At 37.0% G+C, this 27,867-nt stretch overlaps 1 long non-coding RNA gene across 1 annotated transcript; it reads right to left on the bottom strand.

Moving 5' to 3' along the window:
• Nucleotides 1-398: 398 nt before the first annotated feature.
• Nucleotides 399-24,193, bottom strand: LOC129871638 (uncharacterized). Its single transcript, XR_008762283.1, has 6 exons — nucleotides 23,521-24,193; nucleotides 21,901-21,977; nucleotides 21,716-21,806; nucleotides 2,477-2,525; nucleotides 1,938-2,014; nucleotides 399-650 (listed from the first exon to the last, which is right to left on the bottom strand). It is a non-coding gene; the product is annotated as an uncharacterized LOC129871638 (long non-coding RNA).
• Between the last annotated feature and the right edge of the window lie 3,674 nt (nucleotides 24,194-27,867).

The raw sequence follows: 27,867 nt of genomic DNA, 5'->3' as shown, positions 1-27,867 counted from the left end.
ATAGGTGTGGTTCTATCATGCGTGTGATCTATTCTGTAAGAGAGTGAAGCAAGTGAGATTTCTAGAAACTAATAAGATACACACTGCATGATAGTGATACAAAAGAGGCAAGTTTCTAAAGACATCCTGTAGACTCCCAAAAATAAGTCGCGGACGTCCCCACACTAATCCGTAGAACTCTACAAGACATTAGCTTTGTACAAGTGAGACCGGTAAACTAGGAGCTCTGATACCAACTTGTCACAAACCGATTTCTCAGTTCACAATGGAGCCTAATATGACCCCTAGTAGGCAAGCTGACCCATATCCTAGAACTGTGAGTAATGGGATATGACGGTAGAAGACCAGCAATTTAAACTTAAAGCAATAATGAAAGAAAAAAAATAAATGAATGGCGAAAGCAAATCAAAATATATACAAACCAATAGATTACTCCCAAAACCTGGAAGTCACATATACAGAGCTACTACGAAATGAGTACAAGTCCCAAAAGTGGACCACAGAAACAAGATTATCTCAAAGAGCAAAAGACAGAAAAAATATATATATACAGAGGGAGATGGGTAAATCTAGAACGCTGTGTGCTCATCCTTATCTCTGATTACGACTGCAACTTGCTTGAAATCAATGTTGATAGCTAGTACACAGACCTGCATCACAAAAACAGATGCAGAGTGTAGTATGAGTAACAAAATAATAGATACCCCGCAGGCATCATTAGACGACTGAGCAAGATAAGTAAAAGTAAATTGAAATGCAAGAACCAACCATAACAAAATACAAAAATAAGAACTCAAGATAGTTATATATACGAGCATACTCAACACTCAAAGAGAAGGAGAGAAACTAGCTAAATTTGTTGGGCTCCCATAAACTCCACGGGTACGGTTGTGCACAAGTCTAAAAGTAACAACCTGAACGAACTCCCATATGCTAGACAGGAGCACAAACAGTTGTAGTAAAATGAGAAAATTCGATGAAGTTCCTACAATGCCACAACTTCCAGCGGTCTTGAACTGAATCATTCTGTAATCTTGAACCTTTAACAAAAGCTGAACATAGTTAAGGACTTGAACCAAAGAATCATAAAAGGATCAGGGACTTGAACTGAAATTTAATACTAACCAAGGACTTGAACCTGGGTGTGGATAATTGTGGACTTAAACCACCTGCAAAAGAGACCAAGGACTTAAACCAAGGTAATAGTAGTTACGAACTTGAATCAAGGCTGAGAGTGGCGATGGACTTGTACCATGGCTAAGTAAGTCCAGGGATTTGAATTGAGGCAATAATACCAAGACAAAGACTTGAAGCGCGCCTAGTGGAGTGAATTGAGGACTTGAATCATGAACAGAGGTAAATTAGTCAAAATTAGGATCATTGGACAACTACGTGTCACGGTGAGTACCCCTAATTTGAGCTCCATCAATAAATCATTCTAACCCATCCACATCCAACCAGGATTAATGAATATACTTTCAAAACCAAGAACCAGGAGATACAGAACCGATAGAATGGTAGGATATTATGGAGATAAGGTTCCAAAGGTGTGTTACTGCCTATTTAAGGCTCAAACTATCAGACTCAAGTCTGTTATATTAGTCTACAAGGAGCTAAGCTATTTGAGATGAGTCAGAAAAGTTCCAAGGTCTGTCAGCAAGTCTAAGGAAACACTAGTCTAAGCCTAGACTAACGCCAAAGATGCTTCCAAGGACATAAACCAAACACACAATACATGCCACAAGGGATGGATTATCAACACTTGACAAGAGACATCCTTTACTAGCTTGAATTCCTCGAAAATAGAGCCTATGACATAAATTCTAGAAATTTAGCATGCTCGACACCCAAATACCTCCTTCCCAAAAAAACACATACAAATTAGTATATAAATGCATAAATATGCTCAGTCTAAAAAGGGGGAAACCATATCCTACCTGTAGGCTGATCGTATGCGCTCCAACTCAAGGAACCAGAGCTTTTTCCATCCAAATGGTCTCAGAATACTACCACACTATCAACAATAGAATCACAATATTAACATGGTTGTTTTGACATTAAAATTATCGAATTTAGAGAAGGATTAATTTTGGAGTCAAAATTGGGAATTATGGGACTTACTTCATAATTTTAGAATTGACCCTAAAAGTTGGTCCTAAACAACAACCCAAGTTTATGTAACCATATATAACACAAGGTATGGTCGTGAAACGTCAAGAAATGATCATGCAACAAGAATTCCGAATTTTAAGCTAAGAACATTAAGGTGACAACAACTTTGAATAACAAATTTACTAGAATGAAACCTTGATGGATGAAACTAATTATACTATGACATTCCTTGTGGAAATCCCCACAATATAGGCTCTTGAATCGCAGAAAATGAACCTAAATTGGTTAAGAAATAATTTCCCAAAATTTGCTAATAGTCCACACCGAAAATGGGATAAAACTGCAGCTAAATCAACAAACTTACCTCCAACGAAACTTCATATGTGAATTCCAACCATGCTGATGCATTCTCCCTGAAAAACAACATAGATTATGCTCTTAAACTGCTAGATTCAGAACTAAAATGCCCAAGAAATCAAGCCTTAGATTTCTCAAAAACCATTGCTCAAAACTCAACAATTGCAGCAAAACCATTCAATTTACGTCAAACGATTAGCCTTCAACTAGTTCTGACTACACCACAGGATCTCCAAGAAACATATTGCAATATAGACCTTTGAATAGTTCAATTCGGGCTTAAATTGCTCAATAAATACAACTTTGAAATTAGAAGAAAACTAATGGGAAATGTTGTCTTAGAGGAAAAGGGTGCACGAGCAGATTATTCTCATTTTTAAAGTCTTCGATGGGGTGCTCATGATTCATTCGGAACCCAGTACATGCAAATGAACTATGCTACCCCACTAAATTTTATGTTTTGGACTCAATGGAGTACTTATAATTTCCATACATGACATTTTAATAAAATGTGGGTCCCACACTCAAGTGTCATTTTGAGTTAAATTCCATAATGGGCTCAGGTTGAGATTGAAAACCTCGGGAACAGCATGAAAAGTCATTCTTGACCAATCTCAATTTTTTAGACCTAACCGCATTGATGAAATTTTCATCTGAGTGCATTTTCCAAAAATATTGACCAAAGTTAACCATAGGCAAAATTTCAAGGGCTTAAGTGCCAAATAGCCCCAAACTCGTACTGATTGCCTCAATACTTTTGGAGACCATGTTACTAGCCTAATTTGGCCTTTCCAAAGTTGAAAGAACCGTCAGAATTCTATTCTGAGGTCATTTACCTAAATAATGACCAAAATTACTTTTTTATGTTATGAAAGCTCTAAAATAAAGAAACGGATATAAAACCCAAACGAATGACCAGGCGATCGAATAGTAAGTACCAACAACTCATAAATAACTTAAGAGTCACTATAGGAATGCTCTAAATGATAAAATGAATGCTTTATTTCAAACATAACCTAGAGGTTCATTACAATAGATGCCTACTGGGTACTTATGAATTTGGTACTCATACTATACTCTGCATCTATTCTCATGATGCAGGTCTGGGCACTAGCTATCAGCGTTAATTTCAAGCCAGCTGGTATCTTGATCAGAGGTGAGGGAGAGCACACAATGTTTTTGAGTTACCCTTCTCCCTCTCTCTCTCTCTATATATATATATGTTGTCTGTCTTTTGCTTTTTGAGATAGTTTTTTTTTGTGGTCCACTTTTGGGACTTGTACCCATTTTAAAGTTGCTTTGTATATGTGACTTCCAGGTTTTGGGAGAGATCTTTTATTTGTATACATTTTTTATTTTCTTTCATCGTTCAGTTGTGTTCTTATTATTATATTATTGTTTATAATTTAAATTATTAGTATTCTTCCTTGATATCGCATTACTCACAGTTCAGGGATATGGGTTAACTTGCCTACTAGGGGAAGGTCATAGTAGGATTCATCATGAACTAAGAAATCAGGTCGGGACAAGTTGGTATTAGAGCCCCAAGTTCATCGGTCTCACATATACAGAGCAAACATCTAGTAGAGTCCTCTAGATCGGTATGGAAACGTTTGTGATTTATCTTTCGGAGGCTACGAGATGTTTTTAGGAGCTTGTATTAGTGGGTTTCTTATCATTTTCTAGAAATCTCACTTTGTTATACTCTTTTACATGACTGCTCGCATTTGATTGAGCCCCAGCTAGGGGTAGAGGCTAAACTCGAGGTCGTACCAGGGCTGTAGATCCATCCCAGGATAGAAAGCAGACTCCAAAGCCGAAAGTGGAGCCACCAGTAGCTCCAGTACATCAGAAGTCAGTAGGCTCAAGACTAGTCCATCCATACCCGAGCCAGTTGTAGCTTCGGACCTTCAAGCGATGTTTGCCCAGTATTAGCTCCTAATGAGGGTATGCAGTCAGCCCAAGGTCTAACTGCTACAGCATTACAGGTTTAGCCTACACTAGAAGTACCAGTAGATCAACCGCCACGGGTATATACTGCTCAGTCTGATGATCTAGAGGGCGTCATAACACTTGGACTATCCTTACCAAAGTTTTCTAGGGCTGTGGGTGAAGATTCCCACGAGTTTCTACTTACTTGTCATAAACGGCTATAGACTTTGGGTTTAGTGGAATCAAGAGGAGCTGACTTCACTTCTTATTAGCTAGACAATCCTGCCCCACAATGGTGGCATTCATATTTAGAGACCAGGCCAGCTGGGTCTCCACCAATATCATGGGCTGAGTTTTTAGAGGTCTTTTTGGCTCGAGTTATCCTTAGGAGTATCAAATATTAGCTTCAGTTCAGTTTTCATGGTTGGAATAGGGCTCTATAACCATATCAGAGTATGAGGCCCGATTCCATGAGCTCTCTAGACATGCTACCATAATCCTACTTACTAAGAAGGAGAGAGTTTGGTGCTTCATCAGAGGGTTGAGACTACAGTTATGAATTGAGAATCAATTTTTAGTTTCAACGGGCTTTTCATTTTTAGACATGGTGGATTATGCCCGGATGCATGAGCAACCCATTCGCAAGGCCCAAAAGGGAAGCCGCAAGAGAGCTAGGCAGGAGGATATTTAAGGATGGCCCTATTTTAGGCCCAGAGAGTCATATGATAGGTCCCTCCAGAGATTCCAGTAGGGGCAGTCAGTCTCTCATTCCCGGCTTTACTTTATACTTCATAGGGTGACCAGCACCATCAGGGTATCTCTAGTGCTGGTCAAAGTTTGGGTCGATGGGGAATTCAGATGGGTTCTTATGGTCGAGGTAGTTGATTGCCACCTGCGAGTCGACAGCCACAGGTGTTCTATGACTGCAGGGAGCTAAATTATTGGTCTCGCTAGTTCCCTTTCTGTAGGTCAGCCGTACTAGCTCCATAGGTAGCTGGACCTACACTAGCAGCAACACCTTTAGTTAGAGGTGAAGGCCAGGACAAGGACTGTAGGGGTGGTCATTAGGGTGAAAGGGGAGGTCCACAAAGAGGAAGGGAAGGAGACCAAGTTGATACATGGGACAGAGGAGACCAGGCCCATTTTTATGCAGCTCCAGCTAGAGTAGAGGCTGAGGTCTAACATGATGTGCTCACAGATCTGGTTATATTATGGCATCAGCCCATATTTGCTTATGCATCTATATATTGTGCCCCTCGAATGATCATGAGTTCAAAGCCCTTAGCTGAGCCATTGCGTGTTTTGACCCCGATAGGTGATTCTTTAGTAGTGGATCAAGTCTTTCAATCTTGTGTGCTGACTATTTAGGGGCGGAACACTAGGGCTGACCTCATTTTTCTTGATATGGTGAATTTTGATTTGATTCTGGCATGGACTTGTATCCCCTCACCATACCGTCTTGGATTGCTATTCCTAGACTATTACCTTTGCCATGACACCAATAACACCCATCTTTGTATAACTTCAACCTCTTCTAGTGGAAGTACGGCAACTGAACTTGTAGTTTTCCAGTTATACATCAACAACTTCAACAGCAATTGGATATGGAAACTCATGAATCAGGAACTATCAACAACATTAAGAACTACACCATTGCTTTTCTTGTGTGTTTCCTTGTTTGTTTGTGTAGGTTGACAGAGATGTAGCCCTCAACAAAGCAATAAGTGGAGCTATAGCCCTCACCAGAAACAACACACAACTACAACAAAAACTAGCAGCAACTACAACAAACAAAATAGAATTGAAGCTTCGAGAAGGCAGGCTGTTTGAAAGCCAACAACAAGTAATAACCAACAATAACAACTCCAGGTGTTTTGGAAGCCATCTACAAGCAACAGCTCCAGATTCCTTGGTTTATGCAGCAAATGTGGAACTACTCCCTGCCAAACAGTGGAATTCTTCCATGCAATCAAACCATTTACTAGGGAGGGCAAGAGTACAAACTCAAAGCCACAACAACCTACAAACTATAATTTCCAACAACATCATCCTCCAACAACAACCTCAGCAGCCTACAACACACACAAAACTACAAGTTTTTGCTTGTTTGTTTGGTTGTTTGGTTGTGCAGATACAGGATGTGGCAGGAGCCTTGTTTGTTTGTTTGCTTGCTTGACATATAGGCTTGCAACAACTTCACCACTACCATATGTGCTTGTTTTTCTTTACATGTGCAGGTGCAGGTTGATGGCCCATCCAACAGTAGCTGAATTCACAACACCTTGGAACACATTAAGAAGACAAAAAGATGCAACTCCAACAACTCCAGAAATTTTAGAAATTCAGGAGGCTTGTTTGGATGTTTGTTTTGTTGTTTCTTGTTACCTTACTCCTGCAGATTTCAGTGAGCTACAAAGGCATATAAAGCATCTGTGGAGAGACACAAATACTAAGAAGCTGCAACAATAATTTGCAATAACTTCAAGGGAGAACATACAAGGCTACAGCAGCACATCCAGGAGCAGTTCACAACCTTAGCATATTTCAACAACATTCAACAACATGAACCATACCACACCAAAATGCCTCTTGGGATTGCAGGATTACAGTAACTCCAAAAATAACAAAGCTCAATAAGTTACAGTGCAAACGGATGATTGGAGACCTTAGTCGAGCGACCCTGAAAAAGCCAGTCTTTTCAATGAGGTACTCTTCTATATTCCCAAACTAGCAGCAGCATAATGCAACCCTTTTTGATTGTCGCACTCACATCATATGGACAAATTCGTTACGACAAGCCTAAGAAGGACAACGATGACAAAATCGATCTCAATCCATAGAAATCGTAAGGTTCATATACTTGACCTACTTCGATTTAGCTATGTTTTCTAATATAGCTTATTTAAATGGGACTAGTATAGGTTTGTTTCTTGTATTTACATAGAAGGGGAGAGTCTCCCTCATTTATATTTTTTCTTAGTCGCGTTGTATCGAGAGGAGTCCTCTCATAGGTTTATCGCTTTTAATCTAGTATCAGGGATGAGTTGGCCGACTTATGAACTAACTTAAGGTCGGAGGTAAGGTTTATGTCCCCCTTTGTATATTTTTATAATTTTATTTATGTTAAGGCTTGAGGGTGCAGCTCAACCTCTGACTGTGCACGAGAGGTGGGAGCCTCCGATCTGTTCCCAGAAAAAAAAAACCTTTGCCATGACTGGTGTTCCGGCCGGTGGTATGGTGGGGCTCTTGTAGTCGCACATAGGTTAGGGTGATCTCTTTTATTTAGGCTTGGAGGTTAGTGGCGAGAGGATGTTTGGTATATTTTGCTTATGTTAGAGATAGTAGTAGGGAGTGCCTATAGTCCAGAAGTTTGTAGATGTGTTTCCTACCGACCTGCCTGGTCTCCTTTCGAATTGTGATATTGACTTTGCCATTGATTTAGAGTTGGGTATTTATCCTACTTCCAACCCACCATACCGTATAGCCCTCGAAGAGCTTAAAGATCTCAGTGTTCAACTTCAGGATCTCTTGGGTAAGGGATTTATTTGGCCTAGCGTATCACCTTGGGATGCCCCACTCATGTTTGTTAAGAAGAAAGATGGTATTATGTGGATGTGTATTCATTATAGGTATTTGAATAAGGTGACGATGAAAACCCGTTACCCCATGCCTAAGATTATAATCTATTTGACCAGCTTCAGGGTACTGTGGTACTTTCTTGTTATACCCCACACTTTTTTACATTAGAACATATTTTTTTTCTAAAAGATTGCCATGTGATCCATGTTATCTATGAAGTTCTATGTGCGATGGTTGGAAATAGGTTTGGAAGGAGTGGAAAGGAATTAGAGGCCAAGTAGTGAGTTATGGTAATCAACCTACTTGCGTAAGCTACCGACTTGGATGCCTTGCATAATTAAGCTACTTGAGTACATGTCGATCTTAAGTAGCAAGGACTATATAGATTCTTAAAGTGAAATGAGATTACGAGCCTACAAAAAGGAGAAGGGGACACGTGGCAGTAGGTGATATACCTACTTGGACCAAGTAGATGATGCACCTGCTTGGGGTAGACCCCACCCTTCCACGTGGTAGCCTTGGAGTGGCCACATGGATGCGGTGGCCCAATAGGGGATGGATACATGTCACCCATAGGGGCTGATATATGTCACCTTCTAAGGAGGGGTATATATATGTATAAAGATGACTACTCTCTCATTTTCTTCATTCTTAAGCTGAGAAAAAAAATTGAGAAAGCTAGAGAACAAGAGAGAGTAGCTACGGCCAAGAGAGAAACAAGGTAAGCCCTACAATTTTTCTCCATAAATTAATTATCTAAGGTATTCCTCAATTAAGTAACAGTGTTTAATAGCGTAAATTAATTATTTGGGGCAGCAAGATAGAGCAAGAAACAACCCATTAATTTCAGCCATGTTAAGGAGCTTCCGAAGTTGATTTTTGGCAAGGTAAGGTTCCTACTTTAGAATTGGAGTTAAGGGTGTTGTAATGGAAAGATTAATTGTATTAAATGAAGTTGGAAATAAGAGAATTGCATAATTATGATCGACATTGTAAACGAGCGGAATTGAAGTCATTTTAATTGAATTAAAGTTGAGTAGTGTTGTTATTATTCTGGTGTTGTGTTCGAAGGTAGTTTGGGTGTATTAAAGGGATGAAAACGTGGCTATGAATGAGTATCTATGCTTCTGGTTCTAGCCACGTAATACTCCATTCTGTGTGGTTAAGATTTTGCAAAATAAAGATTGAAAACCCTATTTTGATGTCGTGGTTTTGGCCGAGTTGTTTGGAGCTTGTATAGCATAATGTTGAGGTGATTTGATTATGCATAGCTGCTGGTTGTTGTTGTTGATATGGCTGTACCAATCATAGATGTAATTGGAAGTTCGGATAGGGCAAGTTATAGGGGATGTGCTTCCCGATTTCTGTTAACTTCTTGCTAACTAATAGACTAGTCGACAAAAGTGAATAAGGAAACGATTCTTATGAATGATTGATTGTAGATATGAAAGATGGAAAGTCGAGAGTTATTAATGTTAGCATTACTTTCGTGTTAAATAGGTTCAGAGGGCGATGAGGCAAACGTGGTTAAGATTAATCCATAAGAAGTATGTAAAGCTATCTTTCTTTTCTCTTGGCATGTCTTAGCGATAAATGATTGGTATATGAAATGTGGGGATAATTCAATTTATAGAACTCCAAGTATGATTCATAATTCTTATCCACTTCTTGATGTTAGAACTCCTACAATAGTTGAGTTATTACTTTTTAAGGCTTCTGTATGATGAAAAGTAGTATACATAAAGCCTATCTCTCCTTTCTTTTGTAATGTCTTAAATTTAAGTGAATTTATATGGGTTTGGAGGTATTTCCATTCATAAGTTCCATATATAACTCATGACTCGTGTTCACTTCTGAATGTAGAAGTCTTAAAGTAGTTGAACTACTACCCTCGAGCCTTTTATATGTTGAGTAGTGATTGGATGCGTAACCTCCTATTCCTAAGGGCTCTATGATGATAAATGTATCTGATTGATTAGTTGTGTAGCATTGTCTTGATACACGTCTAAGATTTATGAGACTCTATTTGATATGATTCCTAATGACCTTTAGAGGGTACTTAAGATAACTGCTACCCTGATCTTCAAGTGATGATTCACTTGACTATTTCATGGAGTTTCAGATGATGATTTAACTTGCATATGGTTACTCACTACTCTACTCGTGCATGCTGTTAATATATCTTCTACCGAGTCCCATAATGGGTTGGGTATGTTAATCGTGCACAGCTTCACTATAATTTCACCGAGTCTCAGGCTGGGTATGATATATGTATACGATGATATGAAGATATAATTATTCACCGAGTCCCTTACTAGAGGGTCGGGGTATGATATATGACAGATTCACAGAGTGCCTTACCAGAGGGACGGGTATGATATGATATATATGAAGATATGATATGATGATATGATGATGGCATCGAGTCCCGTGATGGGCCGGATATGATATAAATGTACACTATTCTCTTCATCAAGTCTCTCACTAAAGGGTCGGATATGGTATATAGGCATGCATATGAAAATATAGTGATATATTTGCAACATCGAGTCCCATAATGGGCTGAGTACGGTATGTGACAATGATGTACATGATTCTGTTTTATAAGATGCAAGTACACTAATTGTTAATTGTTATACTTGCCCCCTGCATCCCTATGTTAGTTGTAATCTCCTTATGATGTTTTATACTTTAAATACTCAGTACATATGTCGTACTGACCCCCTCTTTTCGGGGGGGACTGCATTTCATGCTCACAGGTACAGATGCACATTTTGGGGATTCGCCAACTTAGGGTTCCACTCATCAAGTTCGGAGAAGCTTTATTGTCTCGGAGCTTAGCTTTTGGGTACTGATCTTGTGATGTATATATTTATTTTATTTAGGGGTATGGCGGGGGTCTTATCCCGCCATATGTTACCGTTATTACTCTTAAAGGTCTGTAGACATGCATGTAGGTTGTGTATATATGTATGTTTGGTTTTGCCGATATGACTTATGTTTTGGGACGTTCCTTTTATTGTGGAAGCCTTTTCAGCTTGCGTGTGTATTTATAATAGGACGACCCCACAAACTATGATAGACTCATCGGCTTATGGGTTATGTTACCTATTGATAAGTTGTGACCCCCCTCCACTCAGGAGACGGGTTGTACCAATATGTGAACATGTGATAGGTTTACTTATAGTTAACAGTGGTATATGCGAGTGTCTATCTTGGACACCCATCATGACCTACGGGGTTGGGTCATGACATTTCTAAGATTTATTTGATATTCGTCTACAACAGTTGAGGATTAGGGAAACAAACATCCCTAAGACCGCATTTAGGACACTTTATGACCATTATGAGTTCTTAGTGATGTCTTTTGGGTTGACTAATTCCCCCTGTCACTTTCATAGACTTGATAACTTGGGTATTCAGGCCGTACTTGGACTCATTTTTTATACTCTTCATAAATGATATTTTGGTATACTCGCAAAGTAGAGATAAGCATAAGCAGCGTTTGAAGGTAGTGCTCCATACTTTAAGGGATCAGCAGCTTTATGCCAAGTTCTCAAAGTACGAGTTTTGGGTTGAGTCTGTAGCATTCTTGGGACACATGGTATCTAAGAATGGCATTATGGTAGATCTAATAAAGATTGAGGTTATTCTTAATTGGGACATGCTCATCTTTGTGATTGATATTCATAGCTTTGTTAGATTAACATGGGTGCTATAGGTGCTTTGTTGAGGGATTTCTACTATAGCAGCACCTTTGACTCAGTTGACTCATCAGGAAATTCTATTTTTATGGTTGGAGAAGGGTAAGATAAGCTTTCTAAGGCTTAAGGAGTTGCTTACCATCACTCCTATATTAACTCTTCCAATTGAGGGAAAGGGATTTACCATCTATTATGATGCATCTGGCGCTGATTTGGGTTGTGTACTGATGCATTAGGGCTAGTTTATTGATTATGCATTAAGGAAGCTTAAGTTGCATGAGTGCAACTACCCCACTCATGACTAGAGTTGGCGGTGGTAGTTTTTGTGCTTAAGATTTAGAGGCACTACTTGTGTGGAGTTCGATGTGAGATCTACACTGATGACCAGAGCCTTTCATATATTATCAGTCATAGGGATCTTAATTCGAGGCAACGCCATTGGAATGAGCTCCTAAAGGACTATGACCTCTCTATTCTCTACCATCCGGGCAAGGTGAACGTGGTAGCAATCTTCTTGAGCCGAAAAATAGTAAGTATGGGTAGTCCTGCCTTCCTTTCTACTATGGAGAGACATTTAGCTTTGGACATCCAGTCTTTAGCTAGTCGAATGATTTGCCTTGATATATCTGATCCCTCAGTGTGTGCTAGCTTATGTAGGAGATCAGCCATCTCTATTAATTGAATTCACAACCATCAGTTTGAGGATGAGGATTTAGTTGCACTTTGAGATCGAGTTTTGGGAGATGAAGCTGCCTGGATACTTTAGATCCAGATAGGGTATTGAGGTATGGTATCCGTATTTATGTCCCAAGGGTTGGGGGTTTGATCTAGTTAATCCATAGTAAGGCCCATAATTTAAGATATTCTATCCATTTGGACACTACTAAGATGTATTATGTCTTAAGGTAGCATTACTGGTGGAGCAGTATGAGGAGAGATATTGCAGACTATGAGCCCGTTTGGATTGGCTTTAAGTTGGTCAAAATCAACTTAAAGCCCCTTTTCAGCTTTTAAACGTGTTTGCCTAATGCTAACTTTAAGCCAGAAAGTTCTTAAAGTCAGTCAAAAATGAAAAGTTAGGATTCCTGACTTTTTTTTCCTAAGTGCTTAAAGTCATTTTCTTTGACCATGGAAATTACTTTTATATCCCTTATATTTTAACTAAATTCTCAAACTACCCTTTTTATTCTTTTAACCCTAAAATCTAAAATTCACATAATTTTCCTCATTTAAGCACTTTTATCTAAACACTCAACTGCTTATTTATAAAAATAACTTTCAGCACTTTAAAGTTCTAAAAGCACTTTATACATAAAAGTTACTTTTTTTAAGCCCATCCAAACGGGCTCTATGTGACATTGTTAGAGTTGTGAGTAGGTTAAGGCTGAGCATTTGAGACCTGGTGGCGATCTTCAGAGATTATCAATTCCCAAGTGGAAGTGAGAGTGTATCACTATGGACTTCATTGTGGGGTTGCCTGGCACTTTCTCCCTATTTATACTTCTTACAGTGCCGAGAGGTTGGCCCATATCTACATTCAGGTGGTGGTTTGTCTTTATGGTGTGCCTATTTATCATCTCAGGCCAGGGCTCACAATTCACATCCAGCTTTTGGGGGACTTTTCAGGAGGATTTGGGTACCCATGTCGACCTTAGCATAACTTTTCACCTGCAGATTGACGGCCAGTCAAAGAACACTATTTAAGTTCTTAAGGATTTGTTGTGGGCTTGTGTTATGGTATTTGGGGGTTAGTGGGATTGGTTTTTTCCTTTGACAGAGTTTGCATACAATAATAGCTACCACTCCAGTATTCATATGGCCCCATTTGAGGCCTTATATGATAGGCGTTGTCGCTTTCTAATTAGATAGTTTGATTCTACAGATCCCAGGTCGTGCGGTACATACTTGACGCATGAGGCCTTGGATTATGTAAGGGTGATTAAGGATAGGCTCAGGACAACTCAAAGTAGCTACCAGAGCTATGTTGATCATAGGCGTCGACTGTTGAGATTTGTCGTTGGTGATAGAGTATTCCTTTGTGTATTGCCCATGAAGGGTGTAATGAGATTTGGTAGGTAGGGAAAGCTTAGCCCCTGATATATTGACCCTTTTGAGATTTTGAGGACACTTGTTGAGGTTGCATATGAGTTAGGTTTACCTCCATCCTTTTCAGCTATTCATTCGATTTTCCATATTTTGATGTTGCACCGGTACATCCCAAATGAGTCTCATGTACTCTAATATGATGCGGTCGAGTTGGATGATCTTCAATGTTATATTGAGGAGCTAGTTTCTATTAAGGTACGATGGAGGCATCGTCTAGATGAGGAGGCTACTTGGGAGACCGATCAGGAGATTCGGGCACAGTTTTTCTATTTATTTGAGCCTTTAGGTACTTCTTGACTCTTGATTTTGTAGGCAAAAGTTCTTTTAGTAGTGGATGTTGTAATGACCCTCCAGGTTATTTTGAATTAAAGTATTCATTTTGTTATTTAGATCATTCCCGTAGTTACCCCAAGTATTTTTGACTTGATGGCACTGATTGTTCGATCATCTGGTCGCTCATTTGGGTTTTAGGTAAATTTTCCTATTTGGAAATTTTATAACTTGAAAAAGTGATTTTGGTCATTACTTCAGGTAAATGAACTCGGAACAAAATTTTGATAGTTCTTTCATCTTCACAATGGACAAATTAGGCTAGTAGCATGGTCGACTTGAATATCGAGACAATCAGTACAATTTCTGGGATATTTGGTGCTTTTGCCTTCGAAATTTGGCCTATCATTGACTTTGGTCAACATTCTTAGAAAATGCATTAGGACGGAAATTCTATAAATGCAGTTAGTTATGAAAAATTGAGTTCGGTGTAGAATGACTCTCGTTCTCTTCTTGAGGCTTCCGGTCTAATCCTGAGTCCCATTGTGGAATTTGGCTAAAAATGGCACTTGGGTGTAGGACTCACTTTTCTTTAGAATGATCTCGTATGGGAATTTTGAATGCTCTATTGAGTTCCAAATGTCAAATTTGGTGGGGTGGCATATCTCGTTTGCACGCATAGGTTTTTGAATGAATTTTGAGCAACCCATTAGTGACTTGGATATGCCAAAGTCCATTTTGCACCAGCTAAGTCTGGTGCCATCGCTAAAGCAAGCGACCAGGCCCTCATGGATGGGTGTTGCTAAAGCATGCCCATCTTTTTTGAGGTGGTCACTTAAGCAATCATTGAGATCATTTTTGCGATACCTGAGACCTATTTTTAAGTTCAAGTTTTTAGTTATATTCTCAAAGTTCAAAATACATTTTCTTCCTCAATATTGAGGTGATTTGGGTGATTCCAAGGACTAAAGTGCAGGGTTTTTCTATGGGAATCAGGTTGTGTGCTCAGAATTAAGTGTAGAAGCTTCGTTGGACGTAATTTCCTTTGTTTTGCTGTTGGACTTTCTTGCTTTTAGCTAAATTGAGGATATAGATGCATGTTTGTATAGTGGTTATTTGGCATAGGGAATTGTTTTCCTTTTTGGAACAGAAGCTTGGGGTAGCATTTAGAACGCGTTCTGAGAGTTAATTTCATAAATTACGAAGTAGGTCCCACAATTCCCGATTTTGATTTTGAAATTCACCTATATCAGAATTCAATTATTTTAATGTCATAACGACTGTATTGATGTTGTGATTCTATTGTTGATAGCATGACAGCATTCCAAGATCGTTCGAAAGGGAAAAGCTTTAGTTCCTTGAGTTGGAGCACGCACAGTCAGCCTACAGATAGGCTACAATTTCCCCTTCTTGTTTAGGCATTTGCATACTTATTTGTATGTGTTTGGGGGTGTTTTGGTGTCAAGCATGCTAAATTCCCAAAATTCATCTCGCAGGCTCTATCTTCGGGTGAATTGAGCATGTCTCTTGTGAAGTGTTGATCGTCTGTACTGCATGACATATATTGTGTGTTTGGTTTATGTATTTGGAAGCATGTTTGGCCTTAATCTAGGCTTAGACTAGTGTTACCTTAGACTTAAATAATTTTGGTACCGTCAGGCCTTGGAACTTCTCCGACATCATTTCGGATAGCTTAGCTCCTTCTAGATTGATATAGCAGACTTGAGTCTGATAGTCTGAGCTTTAGCTAGGCAGTAACATAGCTTTGGAACCTTATTTCCATAATATCCTACCATTCCGAGTACCCCGTCGGAGACTTGGACATGTCAAAGTCTATTTTACACCAACTGAGGTTAGTGTTGTTGCTAAACCAACTCCTAGTCGCTAAAGTGACCAGTCTCTTCTTGGCGACTGTCGCTTAAGCTAACTGGTGTCTCTAAAGTGATGCCCGCCTCTTTGAGGTGTTCGCTTAAGAAATTATCGGGGTCACTTTTGTGATACCTAAGTCCTGTTTTTAAGTTCAAGTTTTTAGTTATATTCTCAAAGTTCAAAATACATTTTCTCCCTTAATATTGAGGCGAATTGGGTGATTTCAAGGGCTAAAGTGCGGTTTTTTTCAAGGGGAATCAGGTGGTGTGCTCAAAATTTAGTATAGAAGCTTCATTGGAGGTAATTTTCTTTGTTTTTTGACTTTCTTGCTTTGAGATAAATTGAGGGTATAGATGCATGTTGGTATAGTGGTTGTTTGGCAAAGGGAACACAAGCTTAGGGTAGCATTTAGAACCTGCTCTCGAAGTTAATTTCATAAATTATGGAGTAGGTCTCACAATTCTCTATTTTAACTCTAAAATTCACCCATCTCTGAATTCAATGATTTTAATGTAACAACGACTGTATTGATATTATGAATCTATTGTTGATGACATGACAGCTTTCTGAGGCCGTTCGAAAGGGAAAAGCTTTGGTTCCTTGAATTGGAGCACGCAGTCGGCCTACAGGTAGTCTATGATTTTTGCTTCTTGTTTTGGCATGTGTATACTTATTTGTATGTGTTTGGGGGTGTTTGGGTGTTGAGCATGCTAAATTTCTAAAATTCATGTCGTAGGCTCTATCTTTGGGCTAGTTGAGCATATCTCTTGTGAAGTGTCGATCATTTGTATTGTATGACATGTATTGTGTGTTTGGTTTATGTATTTGGAAGCATGTTTGACCTTACTTTAGGCTTAGACTAGTGTTGCCTTAGACTTGCATAATTTTGGTACCGTAAGGCCTTGAAACTTCTTTGATATTATTTCGGACACCTTAGATCCCTGTAGGCTGATATATATAGTAGACTTGAGTCTGATAGTCTGAGCCTTAGCTAGGCAGTAACACAACTTTGGAACCTTATCTCCATAATATCCTACTGTTCTATCGGTTCTGTACCACTTGGTTCGTGGTTCTGGAGGTTTAATCATTAATACTAGTTGGATGTTGTTTGGGATGGAATGACTTATTGATGATGTTCGAATTTAGGGTACTCCCCATGAAGCACGATTGGTCGCTGATCCTAATTCTGATTGATTCGCCTCTGGTCATGGTTCAAGTCCCGAATTTACTCCACCGAGCATAGTTCAAGTCCTTACCTTGGTATTATTACCTTAATTTGAGTCCATGGTTTTACCTAGCCGTGGTTCATGTCCACTATCGCTATCAGCCTTGGTTCAAGTCCATATCTGCTATTACCTCGGTTCAAGTCCTTGGTCTCTTTTGTACGTGGTTCAAGTTTGTGATTATCGACACCTTGGTTTAAGTCCTTAGTTGCTATCAAATCTGAATTCATGTTCCTGGCCCTCCTATGATTCTTCGGTTCAATTTCTTAACTATGTTCAGGATTGGTTAAAGCGTCAAGCTTACAGAATGGTTCTTTTCAAGTCCGTGGGAAGTTGTGGCATTATTGGAACTTCATCAAATTCTATCATTTTTCTTCAACTATCTTTATTCATGCCGAGCTTATGGAAGTCCCTTCATGTTGTTACTTTTAGAATTGTGCACTAGCGTACCCATCGGGTTTATGGGAGCCCGATAGATTCAGCTAGTTTCTCTCTTTCTCTATGTGTTTTGAGTATGCTCATGTACATACATACATTGAGCTCTTGTTTCTGCCTTTGGTTGTGGTTAGTTTCTCGCATTTCAGTATACTTTTGCTTATCTTGCCTAGTTGGCCTATGATGCCTACTGGGTACCTGTTGTTTTTGTATTGATACTACACTCTACATCTTTTCTTGTGATGCAGGTTCGGGTACTAGCTATTAAAGTTGATCTCGTGCCAACTGCAGTCTTGATTATAGGTGAGGGTGAGCACATAGTGTTCTGGAGTTACACGTCTCCCTCTGTGTATATATATTTTGTCTCTATTTTGCTTTTTGAGACAACCTTGTTTCTGTGGTCAACTGTTGGGACTTGTACTCATTTGGTAGTAGCTCTTTACATATGACTTCCAGATTCTGGGAGGGATCTTTTATTTGTCTATATTTTTTATTTGCTTCCGCCATTCAGTTGTGTTCCTATTATTGATTTATTGTTTATAGTTTAAATTGTTGGTCTTCTACTTTGACATCCCATTAACCGCAGTTCTGGGATATAGGTTGGCTTGCCTACTGGAGGATCATAGTAGGTGTCATCATGACCTGAGAAATTGGGTCGTGAAAATATAATCCTATAATGTACCTCTATGAAAGGTCCTTAGTTCTTGACATCTCCAAACGCCAATGCCTTTTTAATATAATATCAGTATGTGAAGATCCTTCTTCTTCTAGAATAAGCTATTAAAATAAACTCCCAACCCCGAGGAACAATGATTTGCCAAATAACGTATACAACCTTCAAATTTAAACATATAAGCATGATTATCTGTTCAGGCCGGGGGACATTTTGGACTCAAGGTGGTCTTTCTAATGGTCCCAACACGCCTTGGGTTTTGGGTCAACTTATGTTAATGCACTAAAGGAATTTGGCTTCCACTCTACACTAGGTGAACAAGAATGGGCTTTTGAAAAGAGACCGGTTATCCGAGTTGGACAAACTACGCGGTGAATATAATAAACGGTGTTGGACGACCACGAACCAACTATCTATTTATTATTTAAATAAGTAAAGGGTTATTTTCTAAAGGAACAACCGCAGATAACGACGTAACCATCCTTATTCCTAATGCAAACTATTTTTCATTTGGCGGAATTCAATACCATGAAGTGCAACACTTATAGTTTGTGGAATCTAAACAAATAAAGACAAGTAAACATTATTGCATAGACAAATAATCACATCCAATGATTAGAACCTATTAAATTCCCCAGTGGAGTCGCTATTTCTATTTAGTGGGAAAAAAGATGATTTTGAAATTGATTTAGACTTCTTAAGAAAAAATCAACTTAAAAAGGAGTTGTCACTTAATTTTTTAATGAAATTTAAAAAACTTTAACAGATCTAAGTCTTAAAAATTCAAAGAAAAGGATAAAGGGTTCAAATTTCCACTTTGAGAAGGTATCGGCACTCAAAGTGGCCGCTAATGCGCGGTTGTCCAACGATTTGAAAATTTATATTTGACTAACTTTTGGAAAATTTACTTGTAAATTATAAAGACTTTTAAAAACTATTTGAAAGAAATATGATCTTAAGATATTTGGAATAATTTATAAAGTAAATTCTTTTTTAAAAAAAATTACTAAGTAACCAACTCCGTAGGTTGTGACGGGTGCCTGAACTGGACACTCGCATGTACCCTTGCTAACTATAAGGAAACCTGTCTCCTATTTGAGTCATAGCGGGCCAACAGGCAAGACAATATATATAAGTCGATGAGGCTATCGTAACATATAGGCACAACTGTTCACACATACATATACAACCCACATACATGTCCACAGACCTCTAAGAGTAAGAACAACAACATAAGGTGGGATAGGGCCCCCGCCGTACCCGTGAACAAATAAATATATACATCGAGGGTTAATACCAAAACTAGGCTCCGATACAATGGAGCGCTTCTGAATTGCTGAGTGGAACTCCTATGCTGATGGATCCCCAAAGTGTGTATCTGTATCTGCGGGCATGAACGCAGCCCTCTCGAGAAAGGGAGGTCAGTACGACATATGTACTGAGTATGTAAAGCATAGACATCATAAGGAAATTACAGTTGGCGTAGGGATGCAGGGGACAAGTATAACATTTAACCATTTACCGTACTCGCATTGTATAAAAGAAAGTCATACATATTACTATCACGTACTGTGCCCGGCCTATTTTGGGGAATTGGTGTACCATCTACATCATTCTGTCATCATATGCACATATATATTATTAGCACTGTGGAACGTACAACCCGATCCGTACATCATATAATAATCCAGAGAAACGACGGCCCGATCTACATATCATATAGTAATGCCGAAGAATGTTCGGTCTGATCCACATATCATATAGTAATGCCGAGGAACATTCGGTCTGATCCACATATCATTTAGTAATGCTGAGGAACATTCGGTCCGATCCACATATCATATAGTAATGTCAAGGAACGTTCGGTCCGATCCACATATCATATAATAACAATTATATTATAGCTGGCCCAAGACTCGGTGAAAGATGTATTACAGTATACACGAATCAAGTAGTGAGTAACCATATACAATCTAAATCATTATCAGAGACTCCACAATGTAAGAAGATTAAGCTATCATCTAAGGACCAGAATAGTAGTGTAGCCATCTCGAGTGCCTTCTAAATGCCATTCAGGCCTATATCACTTAGGATCTTGGGGACCCTAGACATGTACTAACGTAATACTAACAGTTTATAGAATCAGGGATATCCGTTGTCACATAGTCCTTAGGACTAGGAGCTTATGCATTCAATACTTCTCAACCTATGGAGTTCAAGGAAAGTAGTTCAACTTACTACAAGAGTTTGACATTCAGAAGTGAATAAGAATACGGATTACATTTAGGACTTAAAAGTGGAGTTACCCCAGAGATCGTATCACATTTTACTTACAATTAGGACATGCCAAAGGAAGAGAAATAATAAGCTTTACCTAGTCTCTACTTTTCCTCAAGGAGTCATCATTACATATATCGTACCCGGCCCGTCATAGGCTCGGTATCATAACCTTATTATTGCATTACCTTATCATCATAGCACTACACTTATGTCAAAGACATATCAAGAGTAAAGAAGGGTAGATCTACATACTTATGCCAAAACATTCCAAGAGAAAGGAGATAAATTCACATATTTACTACTCTCCATCACATAGAAGCCTTGAGAGGCAATAACTCAACTAGTATAGGAATTTTACCATCGAGAAGTGAATAAGACTTATGAGTCATACTTGGGGTTATATGAATGGAATTATCCTCACATTTTGTATATCAATCACTTAAGGCTAATACATGCCAAGAGAAATCTCCACATACTTATGTCAAAGACATGCCAAGAGAAAGCTTCACATACCTTTTTCGAGATTAATTGAAATCAGGCTTGCCTTGATACCTCTTTAACCTATTTGACATGAAATTACTACTAATATTAATAGCCTTTGACTTTCCAATATCCCACTCTACAACCAATTACTAATAGGAGTCATTTCTTATCCATTACCCTCGACTAGTTTGTTACTAGTTCCGATGCTATCGAAAATCGGGCAGCATTTTCCCTGTAACTTCAACATCCCCAAGGTTTCAACTTGGACACAGTGTCAACAAACATACAAAAAACAAAAACCATCATCATATATACAAGTAAACTACGTCAACATTACACAATACAACTCCAAACAACTAGCTCAAAACTACGATACGAAAATAGAGTTTTTAATCTTTATTTCACAAAATCTTTAACCATACCAAATGGAGGGTTGTGTGGATGAAAAAAGAAGCACCCACACCCGTTTTAAAACACTTTAAATCCCTTCAACACGCAACCCAACCAACTTCACCCGCAGCACCACAACCACAACCCACTACTCGACTTCGATTTAGCTATAACCACTTTAATTTAGTTTGTTTCTAACGTCAAGCATACTTATGCAATTTTTTCAATTCTAACCTTATTTAAGACATGTAATATAGCTCATAACAACATCATAAACTCCAATTTGAAAGGGAAGCCCTTACCTTGCCTGAAACTCGTCAAACTCATCGAAACTTGCCTCGGAAGTTCCTTTAGCACGCCTAAAATTTCATGGCTGTTTGTTAACGTTTTGGGCTGATACAAACCATAAATTTTCATTATTAACACCTTCATAACATCTTGTTACATCATATATAATTAATTCATGAAGCAAAATTGAAGAACTCACCTTTTGTTTCCTTCCAAAACCGTGGCTCTCTCCCTCTCTAGTTTCTTCTCTTCTCTTCTTTCTTGTTCTTGAATTTTCTAGATAAGTATGGAACTTTAATAATTCATAAGAAATATATATATAGTCTACCTAAGGGGGTGACACATGTCAACCCTAAGTGGTGACACATGTCAAGCCCTAAGTGGTGACACGTGTCAAGCCCTAAGTGGTGACACGTGTCAAGCCCTCATTGGGTCAATACACCCCTTTCCTCCAATCACAGGTTGCCACATGGCATATGGGGTCCACCACCCTTGCTCCAGCTGCTTCCATGTGGCACTCTCTTATGATTCCACGTGTCACTCTCTCATGTTGCCACGTGTCACTCTCTTTTCCCCCTCGTGGGTTCATAATCTCATCTTACTTTACGAACCTATGTAATCCTTGCTAAGTAAGCTTGGTATGTACTCTAGTAGCTTAAGTATGTAAGATTTTCAAGTTGGTAGCTTACATAAATAAGTCGTTTCCTACGACTCATCATTTGGTCTCCAACTTCTTCCGGATTCTTATAACTCTATTTCCAATCTTCTCTACTATGGGGTATCGAATTCTCCTTTCCTTAGAGTTGTTTGATAGCGTTATAGATTATCCGGCTCACATGAAAACTCTTAAGAAGATTAAGACTTCTTAATAAGTCTTAAGAGGCTTTTAGAAGCTTTAAGAAACTTTAGGAAACCTTAAGAAACCTAAGAAGTGTACGATCCTTCCATGAAACTTAAGAGCCTTCCAAGAGCTTAAGAACGCGTTCCAAAGTACAAAAGTACTGGGTGTAACAGAATTAACAAGCTACAAACACAATAGTAAACAACTAAATAGAGTGAGTTCAAAAATTATTGGGCTAACAGCCCATTCTCAATATCTATCCTAATTCTATTAAAAGAATGCTACATTTTTTTAAGCCTTTGGCCAATTTTCGTGTATATCAATGTATACAATGACTATTTTACCAATGTACATAAATTGTATATCTATTGTATCTTGGACGTATATAGCCTGCTCTCGACCTTTGAAACATGTAAACTTGATTCCTTTTCTGCTCTAAATTCGCGAGGCAGACTAGACCCAAAAAATATTGGATTTCATCCCAACGAAAGAAATGCAAAGAGAAGCAAAGGAGTCCTTTGGTTTCATCCGATATTCACATGTACCAAAATAGTAAAAAGATGACATAAGAACTCATCACTTGGAAGTTAAATCAAGGAACATATCATGCTGATTTGAAGTACTAAAGTAGGGATTATCCTATTGTATGCAAGTAAAGACTAGTATGTAGATAAAGGAAACACGAACTATAGAATCAAGATGTTAAATATGAAAATCAAAGGAACCATATCGCTTAAACATAGAGTCTTACACTCAAATCATATATTGAAGGTGCATTTTAAATAACTAAAATATACCAATTTGATACAAAACAAACACTTATTATACTTCAACAATGAGCATAGCAATCTGAGACAAATGGGAGTACTTGAGAAGGAAAAGATGGACAGGAAGTTGAAAGAAGAGAAAGAAAGCTTCATTCAATTCATAAAATATGAACATCGACTAATACGAGTTAGGATCAAAGAAATTTTTTACCTTTTCAGGTGAAATGAACTAGGATGACGAGTTGAAGTGATCTATTCCACACCAAGATTGAAATACGTCAGTTTCCGAAGAATATTCAGGCAGTCGAAGAAAGAAAAGAACTCTTTTCTAAAGAAATCATAATGCTTCGGAACTCTCTTAGCTCTCAAAAATCTATGTTTTTATCATGAAATTTGTGTATTCAGACCCCCCCTTATCAATGAAGAAGAGATGAGTTTATATAGGAAAGGATTTGGGGGGAAATAGAGAGGGGAAATCAGATAGGATTAGGGGTTCAAATTCAAATTTCGCTGGAAAATCTCGAGATAAGGTCAAACCACTATAATTTGTACAATCGTGAACAAATTCTCACAGGCTTGAGAATGAGAGTCGTTTGAACTTGAAGAAGGACAAACCAATGATGAGATTAAGATACTTGGACGATTTTTGAAGATTTTGCTAGCCTAGATGATGTACCGAGCAGCATCATTTGGGTTTGTTCTGGGCCTTTGGTTCCTTAAGGAAGAAGGAGATGAGTACGGGGTCTTTTGGAGGATACGTTATGTGTTGGGGATGTACATGTCTCTGTATACGCGCTTAGGGTCTTTCAGAATTAAGTGGGTATGCTGATGTATTGGTTGGGGATGGGCTACTATATGTTAAATTAGGTCGGTGTATATTTTGAATTGGAATCGGTGGTGGGCTTGGGAATTGGGAGAAATAGTAGGTGTTATAAAGTTTGGTCTATTGTAATTGTTGCTGGAGTGTAGTTGTATAATGTAGGAAATTGTTGTGGGTTGGTAGGGGTATAGGTGTTGTATGTATAATATATAGGAAAATCTACAGGATATAGATAACATCAATATTTTTTTAATATAAATAGCTATAATTTACCTTTATTATATTATATGAATACAGTTAAATATTAAATAGCAAAGTTAATTATATATATATATATATATATATATATAATATTTTTTTAATTCTATACATAATTAAACAAATATTTAACACTCAAAAGTAATAAATGCACAATTAATCAGTTACCACACTCCTAATCAATTATCACACTCCTAATCAATTACCAGCTATTACCTAAGGCACTCGTGCATGGTTCCCAAACTTTTTTTACCATCTTCGAAATATTCTCTTAAGTGTTCTCTTTCATTATCCCTAGTTCTTCATTTTTTTTAATCTAGATTTTCATCCAAATCATGATTTTATTTTGCACGATTTCAGCAGTGATTTTAGTAATTCATCTTCAAAGGTTTCCTCCAATTTCAATTTTGTTCTCATTTTTTCGTTTATTATGCTTGTATACAGCTATGGTTCATCTATTTTTATAGGATTTCGTTGAAGAAATATTGTCCTTATTATAATGGAGGTCCCCAGAGTTATACATTTATCTGATGAATTGTTGGATGAATTTTCTTATTTTGATTGTGTATTACTCAAGAGAAAGATAAATGTTCAAGCTTTCTTGTTGCATTGGAGAATGAAAAAAGGTCAAGGAAGAATAATGAACCTATTCCTATGATTCTACTTGATGAAACTAACTCGGCAAAATCCGTAAAGATGAAAGAAGGTTCAAACACATCAAAAAATTTAATTCTGAAAAAAGAAGAAAAGTCAACAATGTTGATGTTGATAGCAGGGGGAAAAAGTGGTGCAGCAAGAACATTAAGATGAAGAAAATGAGGTTTGTATGCCTTTAAAATTTGATGTTTGATTTTAATAGATAGTACAATGTTTTTATACATGTGAATACTTTGCTTTTTTGAGAATTATGTGACACCAAAAACGAATATATTTGAATACTTTTTCTTGGATAATCACAATGTGATACATTATATCTTGCTTATGGGGTTGTCCAAGCTACAAGATTTTGTGATTAATTGCAGGGGTATTATGTAGAGAAAAATATGTCATACTTTTATCTTTTTTTGGTATAATACTACATTAAGGGCTACATGTATACTTTGATATAACAATACATTAGCTATATAAATCTTGTATTCATTTGAAATATAAGTATTCTTATGCTGACATATTTGAATACATTTTGATATTATTTTGTGCTATGCTTTATTTTTCTCACCTTTTCTGATTTTCTAATGGATCAATTTCATCTTTAATATCATGGACATTACTATGCACACTGTATTACGGTATTCTTAATGGTAATTGATTTGAATATCTAGAGTATACACATATACACAACATTATTGTATATTTAAGGGCAATGTATTTTTAATTATCGTATTTATTGTATGATAACATGTTAAACTATCTTTTCTTAATATATTAATACATTAATTTTTTATAAGAGAATGGATTGCATCCTTGATTTTCCTAAATGTCTATATGGAACAGTACAAGTAATACTTTTTTCCCTTGTGTAGGGAACTAGATTCTATGTGTTGAATCGCCCGGTTGAAGCCCCACATATGCAGATATATGGAAACTATAACATAGTTAATGATTTGAAGGAAAAGCTTGCCTCTGTCCAGCTCAATGAATTCAAGAATAAATATTTTGACGTATACACTCGTATGAGGCACCATCAAAATGAGGAGTACACTGCAAACAAGATTGAAGATAGAAATATTAGCAATAATGAGGCACCGCAAAAATTGATCAGGAGGCCATGCACAAAAAATGGGAGCAATGAAATTGTCATAATCAACTAGTAGACTATTTAAGTAATTTGAAGAAGAAACTAACATTTTTGTTATGGATATTTTATTTATCTTTTTTTATCTAAAAGTATGAAAGTATATTTTTGTGGTGAATATGTTACTTTTGTTTTGTCATCACTTTTTAAATCTGGAGCATGGTTAATTATTAATGTTTTATTTTTATATTTTATTTTGTTAATCTTCAAAATCACTCATTGTATACAAGCAAAAAAATGTGTAAAGTGTTAAATTCATGATTGGTTTTGTTATAATGAGTATCTGAATATAAAGATGAGTAAAAGTAGTTTTCCAAGGGAATTTAAGTTCAATTGAAAAAAATGAGACACTTACATAAATAATGCACACAATGAATCCCTGTATCTTTTTAGCTATGAATAATGTATTTAATAAGAATAATTTATATAGAGTATATACTTATAGTCATTTGCCCTTTCTGACTGGTTCCTCATTTGTTGTGTTACTTTGAACGTCTAACTGAGTTATACATATAAGCCTCATCTTTGGAATATACTCCTTATTGTCATCCTTTTGAAATAGAGGAACAAGACGTTGACAAGCTAGAAATAAAATGAGTAAAAAATGTTAAGTAATTTTCATTTTTAAGTTGCAATGAAATGTTATACATGGCAGTTCGTCATATAGTCATAGGCATGATTGTATTAATGCATTTTAATACAATATACTTAGTCTAAATTTGAATTAATGTTTTATTTATAAATTAACAAACAATTCATTAGTGCATGCCTCTTAAATGTGTAATTAATAATTATTAATTTAATAATGGGAAGTTGAGAGCTTTTTGGAGAGTGAATAAAGGAATGTCAGATATAGTATCAAAATTTTCAACTTATTTACTACAGAACATTTAAGAATGTAATGCTGTAAAAATTAAAAAATTAAAAATAATTATATTATAATACAATGAAAATATAATATAAACTATAGCCATTTATGATAAATTAGATACTTATAGTTATTCAAATTGAATAACCCTACTACTATAGCTATTTATGTAAGTTTCTCTAATATATACGTAGTGTAGTGAGTTGGTGTAATGTTGCCACGTGTTGTTGTTGAATGGGAATTGAAATTGGTACGCCGGTGAAGGAGTATATTATACTTGTAGCAAATGTTGTTGTTGGGGCAGTGGGAAATTGAGTTGGGATGAAATAAGAATCGGCTATGATTGAAATTAGAAAAAAGGTCACGTTGTTTCAATTATAGACAACATGAGTTAAAAAATTAATCAAACTAAGTTTAATTAAGGAATTCCGCTAAAATTTAAATAGAATGAATTAATATTAATTAATTAAGGACCTTCTTAATCTTGAAAAAGTAAAATAATTATCTTAATTTTAACTAATTTACTTGAAATACAAATCTATTAATCAAGCAAAACTAATTAACAAAATATTTAGTTAAAAACAAAATCTTTTTTAGACGATTTTTGAATAATCATAAAAGGTAATATATATATATATATATATCATTCAAAATTACAAAAATGCAAAAATTACTTTAAAATAACTTTAAAAATATTTTGGATTTTTCAAGCTAACTATTTTTAAATTGTTTGAAATTGAAGAAGCTTGATCATCAATTTACGTTGTGGAGGGTCAAGATTGGATGAGAACAATCACTCACTCATCACAATTTTACT

This window comes from Solanum dulcamara, chromosome 10 (genome assembly GCF_947179165.1).
Source record: "Solanum dulcamara chromosome 10, daSolDulc1.2, whole genome shotgun sequence".
Lineage (NCBI taxonomy): Eukaryota > Viridiplantae > Streptophyta > Magnoliopsida > Solanales > Solanaceae > Solanum > Solanum dulcamara.
This window is presented reverse-complemented; position numbering and strand designations above follow the sequence as displayed.